The following is a 24,374-nucleotide window of genomic DNA, read 5'->3' as shown; positions in this document are numbered from 1 at the left end:
TCGGACGTGTCATCAACGGGTGATAGGTGTCTTCATGCGAAGGAAAGGGCAACATGGCTGACTCCAGATCGGATACGTACAAAGTACGTTGGGCGTAGTCTCGTGTACGCTAGGCGTATGGCTTCAGACCAACCTCAAAGTTTGTGCCCAAAACTTCAAAAATTCGTATCTTTCGCATAATAGCTCCGTTCTTTACATTCTTTATATCCACGCGTAGGTGAGATTATGCTCTACAACTTTCGTTTAGACTCCGTCGGCTAATTTTGACTTTATTTTTTTTAATATTATATTTTTAACTGACCGGGACAGGAAAATCCATTAAAATTCAAAACTTCTTCATTTTACGTCCATTTTCGTTTGTCTTTTTATCATTGTACTACTGTTGATGAGATTTTCAATTCTCGTTTAGGTTGTGTCGGCTAAAAATCACTCGATCTTTATTTCGAGTTTCGGGCTGTGTACTGCTATGCTGCATCTTAGAAAAATCATAACTTCCTCATACGAAGTTAGATTTGGACGTTCGTTTTATGAAAGTTCTCGGTTTAACGAATACCACTTTCATTTAGATCACTAAGGCTAAAAAGTTGTTTATCGTAAACTCACTTTTTACGTCATACGGTGTTGTGCCGGTTCTGTCGCGAAATTTCAATAAGTCATCACTTTTTCGTTATAACTCGGATTTTAGTGAGGTTTTTGCCTAAATGTTTCTAATGAGTTAATCTACAACTTTCAATAACATTTTTACTTATTTCCAACTTTATATTTTCGTTAATTTCAATAGTTAACTTTTGATCGGAATCTCATAAGACTTCCAATACTTTCCGAATGATGGTAAACATAGTTTTACTTCAAATCTCGTAAAAACTATCCTGTTAGAACTCAATGCTCAAAACCATATAGTATTTATTAATATTCATTTTTAAACTAGGTAAACACGATAACTAAATGTGTATGTTACATTATATGATTAATATATTAATTTGAAATGTTAATAGTTAATTAATAATTAATCAGAAATTAATTAGAATTAATTTTGGATTAATTAGAATTAATTGAAAATGTAGGGGCTAAGATGTAATTATTCTTTAATTTAACAAGAGAGCTTCCAGAACCCTCCCATTGGGGGGGGGGGGGGGGTGGGGGGTGGGAAGCCTTTTAAGGTTTCTAGAATGATTCCTTATTGATAAATAAGGAGTTTGATAATTACCATAATTGAGATGTTATTATTGTTGGATTAGGTGTCTAAGTTCATAACTATTCCTAGGATGTACTTGACCCAGTTAGCATGGTCCATTTGGGTTGCATGGCATTGTAACACTTGGATAGACTAAATGAGAGAAATAACACTTAAGGTTTATTAATATATTATAAGTTCTAATATATTAATAATATTATTTAATTAGTGTTGATCAAGAATTAAATAAGTGATCAAAAAGAGACTAATTAAATAGATAAGGTTGACGGTGTAAATTATCTATTCTTGTATAGTTGGGCTAATGATTCATGGTTTGTATGGATTGGGTTAAAACCCATAAGGTTGTCCATAGATAGTCCATGGAGGTTACTAACCCATGGATCATGGAATATGAAAAGCCATGACAGTTAGAGTTTACATAGTGTAACCTTACTTGTGCCACAGCTATATAGAGGCCCCTATGCAAGCAAAATCGGCACTACTTGTACAAGATAGAGGGCTAGCTGATTTTAGAGTGTAAGTGTACTTCTCTCAAGGTTATTCCAAGTGTTGTAGTGTTGTGTGAGACATTTGAGGCATCACACCTGAGGTGCTAAGCTCACAAGGTTCTCAAGGAATCCAAACTACAAAAAGGTATGTTCTTCTTCTAGCATTTATGTTTAAAAGTTCCCCATGCTATGCTAGATAGGTTAAGAACCTTGGAAAATCATTTTTGCATGTATCTTCGTAAAACATAGATCCAAGGTTTTTAGGGTTGCATGTACACCTTAGGAGTGTTAGAATGCTCTAAACCCTTCAGTGGTATCAGAGCTTAGGCTTGTTTATTTGATACTTGATGCGAACTTGTTAAGAAAATCGACAAAACTGTTTTTTGCCTGGGTGAACTCCCCGAGTCCATGGGGGGACTCGACGAGTCCCTGCCTTTCTTCAACCAACCCAGCGAGTCAGTTCGTGCACTCGACGACTTGGCTTGTCAGAGTGCAGTTTTTCGACTTTTGCTGCTGGAAACGGACTAGAAACATTACCCTAAACTGTTTTGGTGTTATAAAACTTGATTTAGATGGTGTAATGGTTATGAAAATCCATTTTCAATGGATAATATCAAAATTTCAAGTTTTATATGGTTTATTTAGGATTTTTGAAATTGTTGATATGCATTTCATGAACTTATGAGTTTAGAAGATCATAAGAATTATTTGTAACTTGCTTGTTAGTTTAATTCTTGATATTGATGTGTTTTAATGGAATCCATAATTTGTCCTCAAGTTATGGATTACCAAAAGTCACACTTTTAAAGTCCATTATTAAACATATAGGTTACATAAAATGAAAAGTCCCTCATTTTATTAATCCATTAACTCATAAGTTATGAAACATGAAAAGTTTTGAAAGTTACAAAACTTACCCTCAAGTTTTGGAACATGTAAAGTCACTTTAAAAAACTTTAGTTCCAACCCCTAGAATTTTAAAAGTTAAAATTCAACCCTTATACTTATAATATTATAAGTTAATAATATATATATATATATATATATATATATATATATATATATATATATATATATATATATATGTAAGAACAAAAGTCGTTTTACCATTAGTAGGCCTCATTGACGAAGCCGGTCTATAAGGGGGGGGGGGGGTATAAGGTTGTTGCCTATAAAATGACAACTTAATGGGCGTCCACTCTCACCCACTGCTTCCTAGACTGGTGGAGGGTCGTTAGCCGAACGGGTAGGACAATGATTTTAATCCTCATTAAAAGTATAATGATACTAAAGTAACTAAATGTTTTTATAGATTCCCAATCTTAGCTACTTTAGGAAAATGTGAATAAGGAGCTAACCCATGAAATTTCACTTTGCACCTTGTTTAAGTCGTTAGTGTAGTGTGTGTGGTTAACCAACACACTAACTTGGACTTAACAAGGTAGACAAAGGGTAACTTAATGTATATCATAGTATCGATGGAGCGCGTGTAGTTAACCGCCACATCGATAGAGGGGTAAATATTAAGGGTACCAAGTAATTTGCATGGTTACTTCACACCTTGTTTTGTGATCCTCGACATCCCAGTCACAAAACTTGAAGGGAACACTCGAGATTGAAACATGTCATTGAAAGTTCAATGAATCTCAAAGAATCTAGGAGTTTGAAAACCAATTAAAACCTAATAATTTATTTCGTTTTTCATGGTGGAAATTGGTGAATCGTCATTCACCTACCTTCAAATATTTATAGCTTGGATTACGACATCCCTCTTCTAAGTTATAGAGTATTGTATTGGTTCCTAGCCTTAATATTACATTTGGGTGTTTTATTAAGGACTATCTTTATATCTAATCTAAACTTGTCTTTCTTCCTTTTCAGATGTCTTCAAACAATGCTGCTTCTGGCTCAAACCCTACCGACTCCTTCTCTCTCATGAACCTTTGTGGGAGAGTCATCTTTGATGGTTCCAACTTTATAGATTGGATCCGGAACATCGGGATGGTTACTTGTTACGAGGAAAAGGAATATGTCCTCAACAAGGAGCTGAAGGAACCTGATGAGTCGTCTGCTACTCCTGAGGAGATCGCTGAATTTCGGACTCATGAGAGAGATGCCACGAAAGTGGATCGTATCATGTTGGCCAGGATGATAGTCAAGTTCCAAAATTCCTATGAGGACTATTAACCTTTTGAGATGCACCAGGACTTAATGGACCGCTACCATCAAAGTGCTCGCCAAGAGAGGTCTGACATCATCTGCTCCATGATAACAACCCGAATGAAGGATGGTGAACCCATCACTGGTCACTTGCAGAAAATGCAAAGGTATGTGGACCGATTGCTGAAGCTAAATGTGAACTTCCCGGAGGAGTTGGCAATTGATATCATTTTGCACTCCTTACCTTATTGTTTTGATCAATTCCGAATGACATACCACATGGACAAGGAGGAAGTTACACTCAGCAAACTTCAAGGACTCTTGAAGACCGCCGAAAGTGGTCTTAAGGGTAAGTCAAGTGTTACCACTCCTACTCCTACCGCAACCCCGATCTTGGCAATCGGGCAAGGCAAAGGGAAGAAGAGGAAGAGCCCTTCGAAGGGTACCAAGGGAAAGTCCCTTGATGGCTCCTCTTCAAGTGGAACCAAGAAAGGTTTCATCACTTCTTCAGCTAACTCTAAAGAGGCTGAATGCTTCTATTGCCACAAGAAGTCGCACTGGAAGCGAAACTGCCCAAAGTATCTGGAAGATGTGAAGGATGTGAAAGTGAAACCCAACCATGCAGGTATTTACATTGTATTGTCTAATAACTCACCCCATTTTAATTCTTGGGTCCTTGATACCGGTTGTGGTATTCATATTTGTTCTTACTTGCAGGGACTAAGAAGAAGTGAGGATGTGGAGCATGGGAAGATAAGCTTAATCATGGGGAATAGGAAAGCATCACCTGTTTACCAAGATTGGAGTTTATACTTTGTTGCTAAGTAGTGGGTTAACATTAGATTTGAATAAATGTTGTTACTCGTCTGAAATGTCAAGGAATATTATTTCTTTTCATGCTTTGTACAAACAAGGGTTTACCTTTGCTTTTGATAATGAATATGGTAGTATTAATGCTTTCTTTAATAATATTCTTTATTTTAAAGCATTACCTTATGATGGTGTGTATGAAGCTATGTCAGTTGTAGATAACCTAGGAAATAATGTGTTGTGTATTGATTTTTCCACTGACTTGGATAAAGCATTATTGTGGCATTGTCGTCTTGGACATGTAAGGAAGAAACACATAGGACAACTCCAAAAGGATGGAGTCTTGGAGTCATTTGACCTAAATTCGGATGATAGTTGTGAATCTTGTCTGCATGGAAAAATGACAAAATCACCCTTCACTGGTACTTGTGCTAGGGGTGAAGGTTTGTTGGATCTGGTGTACACTAATGTGTGTGGACCCTTCAGAAACGCCACAAGGGATGCTAACCGCTTCTATGTGACTTTTACTAATGATTGTAGTAGATATGGATATGTCTACTTGATAAAGCATAAGTCAGAAACCTTTGAAAAGTTCAAAGAGTTTAAGCAGGAAGTGAAGAATCAATTGGGCAGGAACATTAAGATGCTTCGATCCTATCAAGGTGGTGAGTATCTTAGTACAGAGTTCCTTGACTATCTTAAGGAATGTGGGATTGTCTCACAATTGACACCTCCCAGGACACCACAACTTAATGGTGTGGCTGAGAGGAGTAATCGAACCTTGTGCACATAGTTCGTTCCATGATGAGTCGAGCTTCGCTACCAATCTCATTTTGGGGGTATGCCTTAGAGACTGCCGCCCATATTCTTAATCTAGTCCCTACCAAAAAGGTTGCCAAAACACCTCATGAGATGTGGACCGGAAAAGTTCCAAATATGGACCACATCAAGATTTGGGGTTGCGAGGATTTCATGAGGTGCGAGACTCTCGATAAGCTCGAACCCCAACGTGAGAGGTGTATTTTCATCAACTACCCATAGAAATCCTTCGGTTACCTCATTTATAGACCCAGTGATAATGTGGTCTTGTAGCAAGGAGGGGAGTCTTTCACGAGAGAGAGAGTTCATAAGACAAGGAAACAGTGGGAGGAAAATTGACCTTGAATTCAAGAGTCAAGTGGTGAAGGAACCTCAAACCCTAGCAATCAACTTGAGGAGGAAACTCCGGTTGATCTAACTGATGAGTCTGTACCTCTGAGGTGTTCCAAGAGAGTTAGGAATGCACCTGAGCATTACTATGGTTTCCATATTACCAAGGAAGGTGATACACTTATCAGTGATAACACACTGATTGGTCTGGATGAACCTAACAGCTACACGGAAGTTATGGCAGGCCCTAAGGCTGCTAAATGGAAAGAGGCTACAGACAGCGAGATACAGTCCATGTATGACAATCAATTTTGGAACTTGGTTGAAAATGTACCAGGTCGTAAGAAAGTTGGGTGCAAATGGATCTTCAAGATGAAGACTGACATGGATGGTAATGTACACACTTATAAGGCTAGACTGGTTGCAAAGGGCTTTTCTCAAACTCCGGGAGTTGACTATGATGAGACCTTTTCACCAATAGCAAAGATTAAGTCTATTAGGATTATGTTAGCCATTGCTGCATTTCATGACTATGAAATATGGAAAATAGATGTCAAAACCGCATTTCTTAATGGAAAGTTGGCTGAGGATGTTTACATGAGTCAACCAGAGGGTTTTGTCAGCACAGAGTACCCTAATAGAGTGTGTAAGCTTGAGAAATCCATTTATGGATTGAAACAAGCACCTCGTAGATGGAATCTTTTGTTTTGATGAGAATTTCAAAGAGTTTGGCTTTTCAAGAAGTGAAGATGAATCTTGTGTATATGTAAAGGCTAGTGGGAGTATAGTTAGTTTTTTGGTACTGTATGTGGATGACATACTACTCATAGGATATGACATCCCAACTTTGCAGGAAGTAAAGTCCTGGATTGGGAAGTGTTTTGCTATGAAGGACCTTGGAGAAGCTGCCTATATTCTAGGTATAAGAATTTTGAGAGACAGGAGTAAAAGACTAATTGGACTTAGTCAAAGTACCTACTTAGATAAGGTGCTGAATAGGTTCAGCATGCAAAATTCCAAGAAAGGAGAGTTACTGATCTAGAGTAACGCCAGACTGAGTAAGACTCAGAGCCCGAGTACAGAGTCTGAGATAGCTGAGATGAGTCGAGTACCGTATGCTTCTATTGTAGGCTCGATCATGTATGATATGACTTGTACTCATCTTGATATGGCCTTCGCATTGAGCATGGTCAACAGATATTAGGGGAACCCTAGCAAGGCTCACTGGACTGCGGTGAAGAACATTCTCAAGTACCTTCGGAGGACTAAGGATTGGTTCCTTACCCTCGGTGGGAGTGATGACTTGAGAGTAGTAGGGTATATTGATGCTAGCTTCCAGACTGATAGGGATAATTTCCGCTCTTAGTCAGGCTGGGTCTTTACCTTAAATGGAGGAGAAATTACTTGGAAAAGTTCCAAGCAGGAGACAGTGGCTGATTCAACTTATGAATAAGAGTATATAGTGGAAAGCGAGGCAGCAAAGGAGGCTATATGGATAAATAACTTCATTGGAGACCTTGGAGTTGTACCAACTATAAATGAGCCTATGAAAATTTTCTATGATAGTGAAAGTGCAATTACCTTAGCCAAGGAACCAAGGGATCACAGGAGATCCAGACACATCGAAATAAAATATCATTTCATTAGACATCGTATAGAAGAAGTACTCCTCATGGAAAAGAAGGTATCATCGGATGAGAACCCAGCAGATCCCCTCACGAAGGGACTGGGTAGGGTTAAGCATCTCCAACATGGGAGGCGCATAGGGCTGAAGGATGATAATAGTTTTAACAGTTAGATAGCTTTGAAATTTGTATAGTGTAATTGACATTTGATGATAAATAAAAGTTATTGTTTATTTATAAGTATAAGTGTTGCTATCTTTTGTCAATCATTTACTATTATTTCATTTTGCATGTTTTGACTTCCAGAATAATTATGTTATGATATATCATATTATTCAAATTCTCCACAGTCGGTCATATGTTGGAAGTAGATATGAATTAAGACTGTCATGAGTTGGCTTGTAGATGTCTAAGTTGTTAGATATAGAAAGAGGTGCTACAACACTCATGAGTGCTCATAAGTTCTGAGTATTGGATTCAACCCAAACTCACTTGTAGCACTTCATGGAATTTATCTCGAGTGATCGTGAGACAGTAATATCATATAAGTATTGAAACCTAGAGATATGAGTTGTTGACTATGAGTTGGTTATACATTGATTGTACGAAAATGCATTGGTAACTCGATGTTATAAAACGTGCCTTTGTGTATAATTCAACAAGTAGTAGAACAAGCATATAAGTCGAAGTTTATCTGTTCCTTATTAGATTAGAAGCGATATCTAGGCCCCTCGATGATTTTGTTTTGACCTATGTACCGGGCCCAACCAGAACTAAATTGATGTGTTCGATTAATTTCTATGTCAAACAAATCGGAAATCAGGAAACAAAATCTTGGACAATAAGTAAGACATTGTTCCATGTATTTGTCCGGCTGATATCTAGAACAGAGGATTATATGATCACTTATTTTAAATGGTGTATCATCACCTCAGTTCTGAGAGACCTTGAAAGAGCTACGATTGTTGATCGGTTCCTGAAGTCATTCTTGCATTTATAGTTATTAGACTTATCAAAGTGGGAGACTATTGGATTAGGTGTCTAAGTTCATAGCTATTTTTGGGATGTACTTGACCCGGTTAGCATGGTTCATTTGGGTTGCATGGCATTGCAACACTTGGATAGACTAAATAAGAGAAATAACACTTAATGTTTATTAATATATTATAAGTTCTAATATATTAATAATATTATTTAATTAGTATTGATCAAGAATTAATTTAGAATTAATTAAGTGATCAAAAAGAGACTAATTAAATAGATGGGGTTGATTGTGTAAATCATCTATTCTTTTATAGTTGGGCTAATTATCCATGGTTTGTATGGATTGGGTTAAAACCCATAAGGTGCTCCACGGATAGTCCATGGAGGTTACAAACCCATGGATCATGGAATATGAAAATCCATGACAATTAGGGTTTACATGGTGTAACCTTACTTGTGCCACAACTATATAAAGGCCCCTATGCAAGTAAAATCGACACTACTTGTACAAAATAGAGGGCTAGACGATTTTAGAGTGTAAGTGTACTTCTCTCAAGGTTATTCCAAGTGTTGTAGTGTTATGTGAGACATTTGAGGTATCACACGTGAGGTGCTAGGCTCACAAGGTTCTCAAGGAATCCAAACTACAAAACGGTATGTTCTTCTTCTAGCATTTATGTTTAAAAGTTCCCCATGCTATGCTAGATAGGTTAAGAACCTTGGAAAATCATTTTTGCATGTATCTTAGTAAAACATAGATCCAAGATTTTTAGGGTTGCATGTACACCTTAGGAGTGTTATAATGCTCTAAACCCTTCATTTATAATATTTAATTAGGGTTATCCAAGGCTTTCCTTATCAACTATAAATAGGACCCTTAAGGTCCTTGTTTTCGTGCACTCCTATTTCTCCCTCTTAGAGTGGAAAATTTTCTCACCCTCTCCCCTCTACTCTAGTCTTCTAGTTTCTATGGCTTTGGGTACTAGCCTTTAGAAGCATTCAAGTTTTTGGTGCTTGCTTTCCAAGGAACTCAAAAGGCATGTACCTACACTCCTACATGAATTTCCATAATTTTAGGGTTTCCCTAGGATTTCTTGATGTTCATAGTTTATTGTTATTTATAGAGAAAACATAGATCCTTTCCAGGTTGAATGTGAACTTAAGGGTTTAAGTGTTTTTCCTTTCATAGGATTTTTTTTATAACCTAGAAAACCCATCTGGTTGTGCCTACTTTTTTTTAGAACTACGGTTGGAAACCCACTATTGGTGTGACATGCATGTTGTGGTACGAAAACGTACACCCATCCATTATGTGGTTGTTGATGGTATAGTGAAGGTTAATAGTGATTCTTCACACTGCTATTGTTAGCGGTCCTGGCGTTGGTGGTCTTGTCTGCCGCTACCTTGGTGTACCCTATTAGAAATAGTGTCTAATGTCATTAACTATTTTGGTAATATTTATAATAATAGCAGGGTCCTTTTGGGTTGGCCTCATGACCCAAGCACCATAAAGAAATGGAGAAAAATAAGTTGTTAATTTATTAAGGAATTAATAAATTAATTAAATATCATTTTTTGAATTAAGTTAATTGTTTTAATTAATTTAAGAGCTTGGATAATAATTAATTCCAAGAGATTATTTTGGAATACTCTAGAAGCTAGAAGCTCCTAGAGACTACATATGATAGTTTTGATAGGCTCCATGGATAAGAATAATGCTTGTTTGAATCATATAAGGATTAACCTTAAGAGTTTGGATCCTTTTGAGAATTCTATATATAGCATATAAATAGACTGCTAGGGGTAAACCCATGAGTGGATGATTCCTCTTTGAAAGTTTTCCAACCTTTTCTTTCCCTTCTCCTATGCTTAGAGAATTTCGATTAAACCCTAGCCTAGGGTTTATTCCTTTTGCTTTTGGTGTTCGTTGGTATGACGTCATTAAAGGGGTTCTACTTTGGATCCTTCATCAATCACTAGCACGTACAAGATCCCAATCGAGTAATCAAGAGGTTAGTATGTTCTTTCTAATTGTTTTTTTTAAAGTTCGTTGTTATAACTAGTAAAACCTAGATCTAGGATGCATGTACACTTGAGTAAATCTTTTGATTATTTCCACTACCTTTAGATAGTGTATTGATGCGAACCAAACCCAACATACCCCACATCCAACCCCTCCTGTGAGATGAAGAATTGTGAAGCCATCATATGGTGATGAATAAGGGTTGTGAGCGTGATTCATCAGTTGTTCTTCTAACAAGAACATTGATCTAGTTTTGACGATTGAAAAGAGACAATATGGGTGCCAAATAATAGTGTACCATAGTTAAATTTTGGGGATAACCTATTAACAGTATACATAACCAGGTGTTTGTCTTAGATGGCTAATTTAGGATCCAAGTTTTCAAGGAGATCGACACCACTATATTGGAGCAATACGTAGTAATGAATGTGTCTCCATGGATTTGAATCAGAGTTCATGGTCAAGTTGCATTATATTTGCATCTGTGTTGTCACGGAAATCCTTCTCTAGACTAATGCAAACTTGTCCACCACTATAATTTTTTTAAAGAACCATTTGATGGACTTGTTGAGAAATGGTCCTATAAATCCATAACTTCACCACTGAATCTAGTTTCTTCAATTATGAATCTATGGGATTGGCATCAGGATCTCCTTGATGTAGTAAACGACATCAAAAATTAAGAAGTAGGTTGTGAATATTTCTTCTCACACTTCATAGTTTAAGCGTTCTAGATCAGGGATGAAGGGGTATGAGTTTTGATAGTTGTTATACTGAAATCTCGATTAACATAGGTGGATTCATTGTCATTGGGCACGATGGAAGGGAATCACATGGGGCGAGTCTTTTAGAATCATTAGTAGGGAAATGAACGAGAACCATTGAGTATGTAGGTTACTGCCGAAGAATGGGGTTCAATTAGGAAGGAACAAAGATTAAGGAAGAGAATGAATATTGGAAGCGTGGTTATTTAGGCTTTGATACCATGCTAATGAGATAACTATAAAAATACTAACTCGTGTACACTAACAAACAATTCATTAATAATGTGTTCATATGGAATTCCCCAGAGATTGGACTTATATTAGATTCTTTCATATATGAAGATTTTATAAAAATTGAATGTGTTGTTAAAAAAAACTAAAACTTGAATGTGGTTGTAGACTTCGTATATAATTGAAATTGGTTTTGAAATTCTAGCACCACCTAGTTTTGCATGTTGATAAGCTTTTGCATCATAAATCATCAATTAATAGATTACAAGAGAGAATATTGACCAACAATTTGTGATGTGCTACTACGCATTATTCTATATGGAGGGGGGATGATAAAAGGAATGGCATGGATGACATCCAAGGGAACACCACCCTTTAGGGACTACATGCCCAAGGAATAACATCCCTTTGATGGACCGTTCTTCATTTTCTAAGAAAAAAGTTGTTGATATTATTTTAGAATAAATGTTCTTTTTTGTTTTCCTACCATTATAAATAAACCATTTCACTAACATTTTTTTCACACCTACACACTATTTCTTCCATCACTTTTTGTAACGCCCAATTTTCGTACTAGGTACACCTCCAAAATTTCTTTATTACAAGATTATAAAACATTTTGGTGTACACTAACACACTAGAATACAAGTGGTTATCAATAGGAATCGTACTTACATCAAAGTACATGATCCAAGTCGGGTGCTACAACAAGCTAACCTGAAACACAACAACAATAGAACAACATAAGCTGTAAAGCTTTGTGAATAACAATACAATAACATACTAGCAATTCATCATATGCATATCACAATCTATCTTTCAATTACATACTTGAATTATGTAATATAATTTTAATTAGTATAATAGGTTTGCATCTCATGACACCATGTGAGACTTTTAACAACATTTCACACCAACACCAATAAGGTTAACTTATAATTCATCTAAACTGTAATACACCGCTTTTAGATATACTTTGTCCAAAGTAAATACATCACTCGCTATCTATCGATATAATAGCATCACATTCATACTACAACACAATAATATATAATTTATTGATATCACAACATAAATCCACCTATTGTGCAACAACACACATCAAGAAAAAAAGGTGTTACAGTAAAGTTACTCACAAGGATAGTTAGTAAGGCTAACTCCTGCTTCGATCTCTGGCTTTTTTTGCCTCTCATCTTGCCACTTTTCCAACACCTAATCAACAAATAACAAGTTCATCAAAACCTATCATAATCTAATAGGAGCTAAACTTAATGACCATTATTGCCAAACTAATAAAAATACACAATACAATAGCTAACTAACTTAACCCAATAAGCTATTATCTAAATTTCATATTTCTAACAATTCCACAAGTTAGGGTTTATAAACAACATCAACCAATCCATGGAATTCACTTGTAAGGATTACAACAAAGTTCATACTAGTACCATATTATGAATTCTAAAGAAGAACTTTGGTTCCACAACCATTCATAATTATGCTATAAAACACGATAACGTAATAACAAAACAAAAGGATACCTTATCCCGGTCGACTGCTCATACCCTCACGTTCTAACACTGACTCTAATGAAAATCTCAAGAACTAATCTCTCTAGATCTCTCTCTCTCTCTCTCTCTCTGTGATCTCTTTTTGTGAAAATTCTTCAAATGGACAATAAAGCTTTATTTATATACACATGAATTTTGAGGGGGCACGCCATGTCCTTCTATAGGCACGTCACATCCATGCTACCATCTTTAGTTGACACACGTCATCTCGTACTACTATGTGTCGCACACACTTCCCACGTGTCTCAATCTCTCAACACATTTCCAACACCAGACACCTTGACGTGTCATGAAAAACAACAATGACGTCGCTGACTTTAACCATTGACTAAGGTTGGCCCGTCTTTATCCCAACACATGACGTCAATACAATAGGGCGTTGCGCCTTTCCAGAAAATAGCAATGTACTTATAATTTTTCATGTTCTCCTTCTAATTCACATTTAAATGCTAATACACCTTCTATATAAACCTTTAAGCTAATTTTATGCTTTATTTCTCGTACTTTGCATATAAACTAGTTATACCCCACGAAATTATACATGTTATGAAAACCAGGTATTACATTATTACTAAAAAAATGTCTTCAAAAAATTACCCAAATGAAATTAATTCTTCCAACAATTCCACCACAAAAAATTACCTACTATCTTTATTCACCGCAACCTTACCATCGATAACTTGACGCCCCAATTTACTTTCCGAACCGAATGTTTGGTTGTGAAGTTCAATCAATGTAAACTTAATACCCGTATACTTTGTTGTATCCCTGGTTAACGTTTGTTTCTTGTTTACTATTTGGGAATTGTTTGTATTCCAAAATGATCAACTTCTATAATACAATTATTGGGCCACTATTATCTATCGATATTTTATTCTTCAATGTGACATCCCCAATTCCACGGCCAGAAAAGACTAAATTGTTTATACTTTATTTGAAAATCAGAGTATCCTTTTAAAGAAATATGTTGCGGAATTTGTTACCAAAATATGATAAATTATCAAAGCATTTCTGAAGAAATGTGTTTTCATTATATTAAAAACGATGTGATGTCATTGTCAATACATTACATAAGCATAAATAGAAGTAATACAAGCCTTATAAAATTTATTTTTCTAATGGCCTATAATCCATTGATCTCTCATCAGATCATCACTCTTATGATCTATTTCCACTAACTGTAATACAAGAAACTCAGTGGGTCAGACTTGGGAGCCTAGTGAGCATATAATGTTTTCAACCTACAATAGTTAAGTTCATTAATTTCATCAAATCATTCAACCTGATTACACGTTCTTGTTATCCTTACTTTCTGTCCCTAAAGCATCTAATTTAAGGGACCTAGCCTAAGGATTATCATTGGGATGGACAACACTGCTTAGGGGATTCCTCAGCAATATATGTCAAAAGGAAACCATGTGGGGGATGGGGTAAACCTGTTGAATACGTAGTTCTGAAACAACTACAGGTTGCCAGCCTACCAACCTTCCACTGGACTGTCTAGAATATCTCATGGTCGTCATCTATACTCTGCTAGAAGACTAGATCAACTTTAAACATCGAGGCCTCTCATCATTTATTTCATCCTCTATATCATCTACCCATCTTTATCCATCATAATTATAGGTATGAAATACATAAACAGTTTAAATCAAATAAAACATGTATATTTTGTTGATCCGACATAGATACTAAAAACACAGATAATATGCAGACATAGCACGTAATTTATATAAAATACTTCATATCTATATGTAAGATGAAAGTAACTATGCACTCACTTGTTAAACTGATGCCTCGAAATTCGGACAGCGCTTCGCTTCTAACAATTTTCTTTTTCGTCAACAAAACCTAGTATTATTATTAATAGAGTTAATATGATATTTATTGCGACTAATTATTAGTCTAGATTCATTATTAACTCAAAGTCTAAGTCATGATCTATCAAGTAAGGAACAACCAGGTAGGATCATATCGGAGGTAGGGTCCATTTGGTATACGAAGTATACTGTTTGGAAATCCCACTTTAAACACCTCACTAAATCGCAACCTAGACATTATACTTGTAAGCAGATCAATCATTATAATGACTTTGAATCACTTATAAATCTTTTTTATAGGTTCATAATAACGATAATGAACCTAAAAAATAAATTATACTTAAAGTAGGGTAGGCATAACTTACTTACAAGGGGGTTTAGCTAGGAGTCAGACTTTGTAGGGGCAGGACTTCTGAGCCGAAAGCTCTTCTTCTCGGTTCCTTCTGGCACTCCGGTATTTGCCTTTTACACTTGGGAAGTGCTAGCAAAGGGGAGGGGCTAAGGGGGTATTTGAGAGAAAAGGAATGGTTTTGGTGTGATGAAATGAGGTGGTCACGCCTCTATTCATAGGCTGTGAACTCGGAGTATGCGGAGCATAACTTCGTAGTACGTGGGGCGTACTTAGTATGTTGGGCATAACACGCCCTAAGTTGGGCATACGCGGACATGTGTCACCATCCGATGGCAAGGCGTGGGGAGGAAGCAATGGTCATGATTGTGCCACGTGTCACCTCTGGAGTTTATGAAGAAAATTAATTATTTTCTAAAATTCGTAACTTTCGCATATGAGCTCCGTTTTTTACGTTCTTTATATTCACATGTAGGTAGCAATGTGATCTACAACTTTGTTTTGGTCTTCGTCGGCTAATTTTGATTTTATTTTTAAGGTTATATTTGAACAGTCTTAGACAGTTAAAGTCCGTTAAAATTTCATAACTTTGTCATCCGGCATCCGTTTTCGTCTGTCTTTATATCGTTGAGCTCCTATTAACAATATCTTCGATTCTCATTTAGATTGTGTTGGCTAAAATTCGATCGATCTAAAATTCGATTTCCGGGCTGCACACTGATATGCCAAATCTTAAAAAAATCATAACTTCCTCTAACGAAGTCAGATTTGGACGTTCTTTTTATGTACGTTCTTGGTTTAACGTATACTATGAATTTTTCTTAGATTGTTAAGGCTAAAAAGTATTTTATCACAAACTCACTTTTTACGATACACAACGTCGTGCCGGTTTTATCGCAAAACTTCGACGAGTCATAACTTCTTCGTTATAAGTCGGGTTTTGGTGTTCCTTATATTGTAACATCCCAAGTTTAGGAGTGCAAATTCAAGGTTCAAAGTGTAAGTATGAAAGGGGAACTCGGCGAGTCCATGGGTGGACTCGGCGAGTAGGGTCGCGACTCTGGTCGCGTGTTAAGTGGCCAACTCGGCGAGTCGGAGGCTGGATTCGGCGAGTAGGCGCTGAGTGGAGAAAACCCTAATTTCGGAGGATGAGCCCTATATAAAGGACATTTTACCCTCTCCCCAGCCTCTTTACCCTCTCTTGAAGTCCAGAAAACCCTAAGACGCGATTGTGAGGGATTTAAGTGCATTTGAACCTTGGAGAAGAGATTTTGGAGGAGATCTTGGAGAGTTAGGAGGCTTGGAGCAAGGGGCTTTGCTAAGATTCAAATTTCTCTTCTGTTGGGGCTTCCTTTTGAGGTATTACTTCGTTTCTTGGGCTGTTATTCATCTAGATTCATCATTTTGGAGTGTGTGGAAAGTTTAGCTTGTGGTATTTCGAGTTTGAAGGTTAGATCTGAGGTTGCTACCTCAGATCTGGAATGGAGAAGGTCTAGAGTGCATTAAAGTCCCTATTCTTGAGTGTTTGGTGAAGTCATCTTGTCCCAAACCCTAGCCCTAGAGTGTAAAATGCCTAGATCTCTTTGGATTCACGTAAAGTTTTCCACTTTACGTGATGGATGGGTTGTAGAAGGGTAGATCTACGTTTTGGATCAACCGCATGGCCTGGAAGGCTTCTGTATGGGTTAAGATCTAGAGGCACTCGGCAAGTCACAAAGGTGTACTCGGCGAGTTGCTTGAAGATGGACTGGAACTCGGCGAGTTGGAAGAACAACTCGGCGACTAGGTTGAAGGTAGCTTTGGACTCGACGAGTCTGTTCTTGGACTCGGCGAGTCTGGTCGTGAGGTCCAAATTTCTTCTGGTTGAGCCATGAATCAGTGAGTCAAGGGAGGACTCGGTGAGTTGAGTGTGAGGGGACTCAGAGTCATGGGACTCGGCGAGTCTTGGGGTGACTCAGCGAGTCGAGTCGTGGATAGGGGAAGTTCTGAGCATGAGGACTCGGCGAGTAGAGTTAGTCAGGAGGATAACTTTGACTTTGACTTTGACCAAGGGTTGACCAGTTGACTTCCAGGGGCATTTTGGTAATCGTTGGATTTTGTTTGAGTTCAGTGTTGGTGTTGGCTAGTGGTGGAGATCGTATCAGTGGTTGGAGCATCTTGGTCTTATCTTTCAGTTGGCAGTTGCGAGGTGAGTTATCCTCACTATATCAACAGGGTCTAAGGCACTAAGGTCGGCCCTTTATTGGATTGAGATTCGAGTATTTGTTGTTATGTTATTACTTTGATATGCTTGCATCCTGGTAGCTAAGATGGTATATGTTAGAGACCTGGTTAAGGTCGGTATCCTAATATTTAGGTTGATGCTATGCTAGTGACCGGTTAGGTCAGTATCCTGGTTAGGATGATGATATGTTATGTGATCTGCTAGATCGGCTTGTTGACTATGAATTGTTATATGATTGTATGTTTAGGTGCACATGGTTGTTGGACTGGGGTTGGGTTGAGGCGGGTCCTGCTTTGTGCTGTAGGCCAACATACCCAGGGCGGACCGGTTATCCCGAAGGCCCAGCGAGCGGTCCGGATAGGCTGTAGGCCCCAAGAGGGCGGACCAGACGTGCCGAGGCTCGGAGAGTGGACCAGGCCGACTGAAGGCCCGGTGCGGGCGGACCAATCATACTGTAGACTCAGAGAGTGGACCAGGTGGATTGAAGGCCCGGTGCGGGCGGACCAATCACACTGCAGACTCGATGTATATGGCTAGACTCGGAGGGTGGACCAGGTGGACTGTTGGCCGGTGCGGCAGACCAGTCACACAGTAGACCCGAAGTGCATGGCTGTTCTGTGTCCTGATATGATATGGCATGTTGTGCGTGTATGGTATATGTGGTTGGTATTTTGGGGGTATCTCACTAAGCTTTCGGGCTTACAGTTGTGGTTTAATGTTTTTTAGGTTCTTCAGGAGACTGTGGCAAGGCAAAGGCGTGATCGTACCGCTCCTCATTATTATGCTTTATGACGTGGTTCTGGGAAGACTCTGATAATAATTGTATTGAAAACCTTTCTGTAATAACATTATGAAAATGGGTTGTTTTTGAAAAGTTAAAATTGGTTAAAATTTTATGGTCGTTACATATATCCTTGAAATCATTGTCACGACTAATTTGACTTTATTTAAAGATATTAGGTTAATTCTTCATTCTATTTTTGACGCATATATTTGTTATTATTTTATTATATCGTTATAAGCGCGTATATTGCACATGAATCACATAAATCACATAATACTCACATAATTCTTCTTCATTAATTCAAAATAGGTTACAGTTGTTGACCCTAAATATTATATCATTATAATAATGTTTAGCCTAGAGACACGGGCGTTAAAATTATCTCCTCCTGAGGTTGATTCCATCCCGGAATCATGCATCGGCAAACAAATGTGGATAGTGACTCATCATGTCACTCTTTGTTTCCCAAGTAAGATTCGGCCCATTCGTATGTTTCCATCGCACAAGCACTAATTCGACCATATTACATCGGAACTTCTTTGTCTTACAGTCAACAATTGATTCAGGCTCTTCAATTAACCTCTTATTTTCATCCATCCTTAACTATGAAAGTGGAATTATATCAGGAATTTCTCCCGTGAACTTCCTCAAATAACATACATGGAAAATGTTATGAATACCATCAAGTTCTTTAGGTAATTCCAGCTTGTAAGCTGGGTTCCCAATCCTCTAAAGAACCTTGAATGATCCAATAAATCTTGGACTCCGCTTTCCTCTCTTTCCAAATCATACAAGCGATGGGTTTTATGCACAAGAAACAATCCTATGTGCTCATACAAACCCTAATGCTTGGATCTAGGTTTCTCTGTTGTACATGCTTTGAATCCAAGACTAATAAACTTAGATCTAACATATAATAAATTGAATTAGGGTTTAGAGAATTACCTTTGATTGTTATATAGCAATAACAATCAATTCCTTGCTTGGATTGGCTTTAGAAAGCTTAGTGCCTCAAGTGTTGCACCTCTAATGGAGTCACAAACACCATATGCAACTTGGATGAAGAGGAGAAGAAAGGAGGCTGCCCAAGAACAACTAGAAACTCTAGAGAATCAGTTGTTCACGTTTTTGGGGCCTAAGGGATCCTTTATATACTTATGTGGGCTGCTAGGGTTTCAGTCAAAACCCTAATGGACAGCTTAAACTCTAAGCAGCCCATGGAACCTTCTGGATAAGGCTATGAAATAAAATATGATGGGCTCCCATCATAATTTCGTTCAACCCTTATTCCTTTAGCATTCCTTAGCCCAATAACTCAATTATCCAATAATTGCAGTTCAGTCCCCTAAATTTAATTAATCTCTTTTAGCCACAAAATTAATTATCAATTAATTCTTGACTAATATTAATTAAACAATATGATTTCTCCTTTAATATATTATTCTCATAATATATTAATAAATCATATTTAAACCTTTCTCTCCTTAATTCATCCTACATATTGCTATGGTGAAGGCAACCCAAAAGGACCATGCTCATAATCAGGTCAAGTACATACCAAAATAGTTATAGACTTAGACACTAATCCAATAGTCTCCCACTTGGATAAGTCTAATAACTATTTTCCGTATGACTTCAGAACCTGATCAACAATTGTAGCTTTCAAAAGCCGTTATCAACTCTGATCTTATCAGATAGCGTGTCCTCTAGATAAGAGATTATATATTCCTCCATTCTCAAGATATCGTATAGACAAAAGACATGAATTTCAATCATTCTCTCTATACTGTTTCCTGACTTCCGATTTATGACGACTGATAACAGACTACAATTGAACACATCAACTTAGTCCCGGCTTGGCCAAGCTCTTAAGTGTCATCACTAAACCATCGAGAGGCCCACAAATATCGCTTTTATCCTACTTTGGATAAAAGGAATGGATAAACTTCAACTCAAATGCTCGCTTGCATTTACTGATCGAATCACACACAACAATCAGTTTTATAACACCAAGTTACTAGTGCGTTTACTTATTATCAATGTTGTCACAACTAGCATTTTTAGCTAGGAAATTCTATTCTCATCCATTGTAAAAGCATGTACTCTAAGTGAATACAATTCTCTATCCTCGTTCAAAAATACACCTCATATGTTCAACTAAGGGTTGGAAACCTTAGTAATCCCGGTCCAAGTTCCTTATGAACTAAAATTCTCTTATTGGGCCTAGAAGCCCTAAGTGGGCTCTAAATAGACCACATTCATAAAACTTTAGCATTTTGGGCCATGTGGGCCTAAAATAATCCATCTTACCTCTAATGAGCCTTGTTGGGCCATAAAAGATTTCGTTTGTCCCAATGGGCCGAAAATTTATTTTTGGGCTTCATAAATTCGAGTATGGGCCCCAAGATGATTCCTTTCCTTTCTCCTTAGCCCAAATCAGCCCATGTTTAATAAAAAAAAAGAGAAAATAATGGATAAATGAAGACTAGACATGCATGTGACAACTCATGTTTAACCACCATGTATCTATGGTAGCATCTCATGTTTCAAGACAAACTATTACCTCACAAATAACAAAGTTATGATCTCTCTCTCCCTTCTCTCCATATTCTCGGCCAACCCTCTCACCACCTTCATTTTTCATTCAAAAACTCTCTTAAACACTCTCAAATACCTCTTCCCTCTGCCATCAAAAATCTCGAGTTGGTGTGTGCTTTCAAGAGGATTCTCCACCAAAAATCATCATCCTAGGTAAGTTTTTACTTATATCCATGGTTTAGCTTCTTGATTTCTTCAAAATCTCCTCTTAACCCTTTCCATTTCGTGAATTATACATCTTAGAGCCATGTAAGTTGTAAAGCTCCTCAAGAAGCTTGCTAGGGCCAAAAACCTCTTCACATCTTCATCAAAAACCGAAACCTTCAAACAAGTTGAGCTTCATACTCCCTATTTTTCTGTTTTATAAGTTTTGTGGGGGGGGAGGGGATACAAGTGAAAGTGTAGATCTATATGTGTTTTGTATGCCTTGTATGATTTCTATGTTTATATGTGTGTTTTTGTGTGTTTATAATGTTGGATCTAGCCATAAACCCCTAAAAATTGAGATATACTTTATGTTAAATGATACTAGCATCAAATATATTTCTACATACAAAGTGTTCCAAGAAAAATAGTTAAATGGCTTAATAACATTTTCTTTGGGCTAAAAACTAAATTTTTGGACATAAAATGTTAAAAATATAAAGTTAAAGGGCCCAAAATGAAATATTTCGAATTCTGATGGGTGATATGAGTCAAAACAGTTTCCATAATGTATTTTCTGAAAATCTACTCTTTTGGAGGATTAAAAACATAAATTTCAAGCTTATTGGGCTAAAAATGACATTTTCGGCCCAATAGGGCCCAATATGCGAAATTTTCTGTTTTGAAGGGCCAAAACTGTATTTTTCTGTAAAACAGTGGACTACTAGTGTTCCAAGACCTTTTCCTAAGGTTTAAAATGCTTTTCAAATTTAAAAAGGACCAAAGTTGCAAAAATTTTCCAATTTGGGCCAAAATTGTAAAAACTGCGAAAAAGAGGGGTTATAACCGAGAAAACTGTATTTTCATGGACTCAAACTGTTTTCAACTAAAAATATGCTGAAAAATATCAATTTCAATAAGTTTTGGTGTTAAAATGTCAAGAAAAATGGTTTAAGGACCAAACCGGAAAGTTATTTAATTAAAGGGTTGAAAAAGTAAATTTACAAATAAAGGGGGGGCTGAAAACAGAAAATTTTCAAGGCTAATTCAATACACCCAACGTGATCAAATATTGGCACCGTGACTACCGACGAACTACAATACACAACAATACCAAAAATCATTGTTAAACAAATTGATTCGGTCTCGAATCAATAACAACCCGAAACTACTAACACGACGATAACTCGATTCACACAAGTAACATTTGGGAATTTATTACACACGTGAGAGTGCACAGACGTCTACGCACCATCTTTGGGCCCCAAAGTGTAAAATCTTGTTTGTTGGGCCTAGCTAGCCCAATGACCTGATCTTAAGGCCCGAAGACTTCTACCTTACGAGTTGTTGGGTCTTACATGATCTAACACAGCGTAAAAGGACTTTCAATGGCTTTTATACTATTGGTCCCCAAGGGTCCTTTGGTACTGCTAGTAAAGTCGGTTATTTTAATGCGAGGCGGGTCAAGGGCCCCTCGTACTCTTTTTTTTTTTTTTTTATCCCCAACCGGCTACGGAGTTATCGAGGTCTTCGTGCCCTCTTTCTCTTCGGATGTGGGATTACTCGAAGTCAGGGCGGTTGGATTACGTGAATAGTACGGACGACGCCTACGGGATCGTTAGTATAGTTGTAAACTGGTCGTTTGCGTAACGCGTGTTTATAGCAATTCACCATGCGCAATAATCCGACGTCGCTTGGAATTGATGACTTCACACGCCGCGATGTTTTTTTTCTCAACTACATGGAATTCAAAGTATTAGGAAAACATCAGGTTTTCCTAGGGTTTTTCAATACATACGGTTTCGAAATGTATACAAGTTTAATGAACTATTTTTACAACTATAGAAACAAACAAGCATACTTATGGATCTTCACAAACTTTTTCATAAACTCTTTTCAGAAAATATCGGATTTTCTGGTAGTTTTTCAAAGCAATACAAAACGTTGTTTTTCAAATACCGCTTATGAAGTCACCAACATTTCATATGTTGACGTTTTTCAAAATACTTGTATTCTCAGGTAACAGATAAAGTGAAGGAAGAATTGTACTCAATGATGTTTTGCTGTGTGTTAATTAGTATCGAACAATCTACTTTTGAGAATGTAATGTTTTGAGACAATGTAATGGATGTAAACACTATCAGTTGTAATATTCAAATGTTGGTGACGAATGATGTTATGTTTCATGTATATTCATTGTGATGGTATTCAATTGAGTCACAACAGCTCCCAGACGTTTCCGCCGTCTGGTTCGGGGGTGTGACAAATGTGCAACCAACCAACAAATAACAACTCACACGTCTCGGTTTCAAGAATATACAATATTATTGTCTCACTTAATTACTCGTGATAAATCCGTGGAGTGATCCAAGTGAGCGTGGGTTTAATCCAATACTCTAATCTTATCAAAGCACTCATGAACTCTGCTGCAAACTTGTGCCATGTCTAAACACTTCAGACAATCTACAGACAGATTCACGACAGTCTTCCTTCATACTTACTTCCAACATATGACCGACTGTGGATGTTTGAATAAACTAGTTATTCGGGAAGTCAAAACATGCAAACTGAAACATAACAATAATACTTAATCCTATATGGCCCCAAACTTGTGAGAGTAAATAAAACACTTCTGTTTATCCACCATATTGATTACTCATTATTTATCATTTAATGTTTCGGATAATCAACTCATTACTTGAATTACAACAACAATTGTCCCATGCTCTAAACATGCACACTTTGTTTCCTATGGTCCATGCTTTGTTAAATAGATCAATTGAAAAACTTTTCCAATGATTCTCATTTCACAATTCCTTAATCCCCATTGTTAGTGTAAGAACACAAGGTTCTTGTCACTACTAGAATATGCTAGATTCTTAACATTTTACGCAACGATCCTTTCGTAAAGTCATAGCACAAAAGTCACCAAGACTTGGCTAATGAAATTACAAAGTACTTTCTTAGAAATTTTTACAAGACAATTCCATAGATGTGAAGTCTCCCATTCAAAGTACATTCCTTTGAACATCCTTCTTGCATAAGAGTTTCTAATCTAGACATAGACTCTCAATATCCAACTCCCAATATGGAAACATTTCCTCATTTGCCATATGACAACTCATTCTTAATAGAATCTTATCTATTCATAATAATGTCAATATGGTCCATCCAATACCATACTTCCAACTACTCACAAGCGACCAATCATCAGCGAACTTTGGATTGTCCTTTGATAGTTGTTTAATTATTTTAGTCAAAACCAATTCTAGTCCTTTTTCCCTCTTAATGCGCTAGACATTTGGAGAATTTTAGAATGGTAAAATATTATAGCATTTGCAATCGATCCTATACCCGAAGCGTATGGGACACGATGCATAATGTCTTACATAAAGATATGATACTTTACCAATCTTTTGCCATAATATTTTATGTGTCATGTTCTCACAATTCGT

The sequence above is a fragment of the Lactuca sativa genome, chromosome 6, assembly GCF_002870075.4.
Source record: "Lactuca sativa cultivar Salinas chromosome 6, Lsat_Salinas_v11, whole genome shotgun sequence".
NCBI classification, from domain to species: domain Eukaryota; kingdom Viridiplantae; phylum Streptophyta; class Magnoliopsida; order Asterales; family Asteraceae; genus Lactuca; species Lactuca sativa.
Note: the sequence above shows the minus strand (reverse complement) of the source record.